Raw genomic sequence first — 3198 nt, 5'->3', positions numbered from 1 at the left:
GTAAAAATATGTAATTATCATGGGTCAATTAAGAAAAATAAATTAACAACAAAAAAAATAGGATAGTGGTTACCACAGGCAGGGAAAGGGAGAAGGGAGGTGGTGGGTTGGAAGAGAAAGGTTGGTAGACTGTACAAAGCTACAAACTTCCAATTAGATAGGCAGAATAAGTTCTGGTGCTAAAGGGTTACAATAGCTAATAACATAACATTGTTTTGTGTATTTCAAGATAGCCAGCAAAGAGGCTCTTGAATGTTATAACCACAAAGAAATGAGAAATGATGAGGTAATAAATATGTTAATTATTCTGATTGGATCATTATACAATATATGCATGTATGAAAACAACAAACTGTACCCCATAAGCATGTACGATGAAAAAAAAAAGAGCCTCTTTAGTTGGGTCTTCAAGTCCAACTTCAGATTTATAAAGAAACTCTCATCTCGAACAATATGAACATCAAACAAATCATCAGTAACACAGGCTGCTGGAAGTCATTGGACAAATGCTTCAAATTTTTGAAAAATGTCTATTCATCTCCTTTGCCCATTTTTTGATTGGATTATTTGTTTTTTTGCTGCATAGTTGTTTGAGTTCTTTGTATACTCTGGATATTAATCCCTTGTAGGATGTATAGCTTGCAAATATTTTCTCCCATTCCGTAGGGTGTCTTTCCACTCTGTTGATTGTTTCCTTTACTGTGCAGAAGGTTTCTGGTCTGATATAATCCCATTTACTTATTTTTTTCTTTTATTGCCTGTGCTTTTTGGGTCTTGTTCATAAAGTCTTCACCCAGTTCTATTACCTCGAGTGTTTTCCCTATATTTTCCTTTAGTAATTTTATGGTTTCAGGTCTTACATTAAGTCTTTAATACATTTTGAGTTGATTTATGTATATGGTGAAAGGTACAGTTCCAATTTCCTTTTACTGCATATGGATGTCCAATTCTTCCAGAACCATTTATTGAAGAGGCAATATTTTCCCCAATGTATATTCTTGATGGCTTTGTCAAAGATCAGTTGGCTGTAAGTATATGCGTCGATTCTCGGGTTTTCTATTCTGTTCCATTGATCTGTCAGTACCATGCTGTTTTGGTTACAATAGCTTTGCAATATAATTTGAAGTTCGGTGGTGTTATGCCTCTGGCTTTATTTTTTTTGCTCATCATCTCAGTCCTATTAGACTGGCCATTATTAAAAAGACCGAGAATAACAAATGCTGGTGAGGATATAGGGAAAGGGGAGCTCTTCTACACTGTTGGTGGGACTGTGAATTAGCACAACCATTATGGAAAACAGTATGGAGGTTTCTCAAACCAATACAGATAGAGCTACCATATGATCCAGCAATCCCACTACTGGGCATATCCAAAGGAATGGAAATTACCATGTCGAAGGGATACCTGCACTCCCATGTTCACTGCAGCTCTATTTACAATAGCCACAATATGGAACCAACCTGTGTCCACTGATGGATGATTAGATAGGGAAAATGTAGTATATATGCACAATGGAATACTACTCAGCCATAAAAAAAAGAATGGAATTCTGCCATTTGCAGCAACATGGATGAGTCGAGAAAATTATGTTAAGTGAAATAAGCCAGACAAAGAAACAGAAATACTACATGTTCTCACTCATAACTGGCTGCTAGGAAGGAAGGGAGGGAGGGAAGGAAGGAAGAAGAAAGTAACGAAGGGAAGAAAGAAAAAGAAAAGACCACAACAATATGTTGAACTTTCAGGAGAGAACAAACCTAAGGATACTAGAGATGGGGAGGAGGGAGGAGGGGGTTTGGAAAGGTATAGGTCAGGCGAAGAACATAAAGAAATATCATGACTTGTAAGAATGAATATACTAATAATAAAGAAATTTAACAAAAAATTTTTTGAGTGAAAACTATTTTCAGTAATTCTGTTATTTAAAAAGTATCAGTTAAGACTAAGAGTAGAATAAAGGCATTTTAATGATGCAAACATTTCTTCCAACTATCCTTTCTTAGGGAATTACTTGAAGATATTCTACAACAAAACAATGGAATAAATTCAAGAAACAGGAAGGCAGAGAAATAGTGGGTTCAATCCAGGAAAGTAATTAAGGAAAGAGAGAAGATGACATACACGCAGGAGACCTGGAGAACAATTATTACAACCTGAGGCGGGGTGAGACGGTGGTGTGGGGGGTGGGAACCAAAGCAGAGGGCTCCAGAAGTAAGGTAGTCAGGAGAAAAGGAGAGAAGGAAAAAGACATTTGAAAGATTATATACTATCTTTTAAAATTTGGAATTAACCAACACGGGAATTAAGGCTCTGAAATTTATTTATTTATTTTTAGTTAAAAAAATTTTTTTATTAGCATATTCATTGTTACAAATTATACTTTTTCTTTATGCCCCTTATCCAGTCTCTTCCCTTCCCTGGCCCTTTTCCCCTCCCCTTCCCCCATCTAATACCCATTGATTTGTTCTCTTCAGCTGATAGATTAACTGTTCTCTGAGACAGGTGTGATCAAGTCCTCCCATATTATCGTAAATCAGGTGCTTCTTCTATTAGTCTGGAGTGTGCTTTGTGGAGAGAGAGGACCTCTTCTTGTGTCATCAAGTTGAGAGTCTGGCATGTCATCTACACAGTGGTTGTGACTGCTGCTATAGAGACTAGTCACTTTTGCAGCAGCTCTGGCCGTTGTGGTCGCTATGGAGGGCTACCCATGTGAAAATGGTGTTTTTGGTGTGCTCTTTACCTGGTTGCGGCTGGGTTTGGTTTCTCCTGACTCCATGCCTCAGGACCCTGGCGGGGTCCCAGGGTGACAGCTTGCCTAGTTGCAGCTGGGTTTGGCCTCCCCTGGCTACATGTGTCAACATAAGATGTTGTTGTGGAGCAGTTTGGAGGGGAGGAGAAGAGGAGGGGGAGGGGAATTAGGGTTGGAAGGGGGGAAGGAGTGATCGAGGCCTGTGGGCCCCACCTCATTCTGGCAGGTGAGACCAGGGGGCTCTGAAATTTTTTGAAACAGGTGTAGAAGAATTACTAAATACAGCTTTGTAGGAAGCTCTTAAAACTTGTGTAAGCTATGTGTATAAGAGGTATGTACTCTGTTGGGAAAATATAAGAAAATGATCAGGGACCCTCAGATATTCAGAATCTTGCTGAGCATTTGATGTAAATATCCACGTGCACCCAGGTGTTCCTTGGTTACTATCT

Source organism: Galeopterus variegatus, unplaced genomic scaffold (genome assembly GCF_000696425.1).
Source record: "Galeopterus variegatus unplaced genomic scaffold, G_variegatus-3.0.2 Scaffold6623, whole genome shotgun sequence".
Taxonomy (NCBI): domain Eukaryota; kingdom Metazoa; phylum Chordata; class Mammalia; order Dermoptera; family Cynocephalidae; genus Galeopterus; species Galeopterus variegatus.
Note: the sequence above shows the minus strand (reverse complement) of the source record.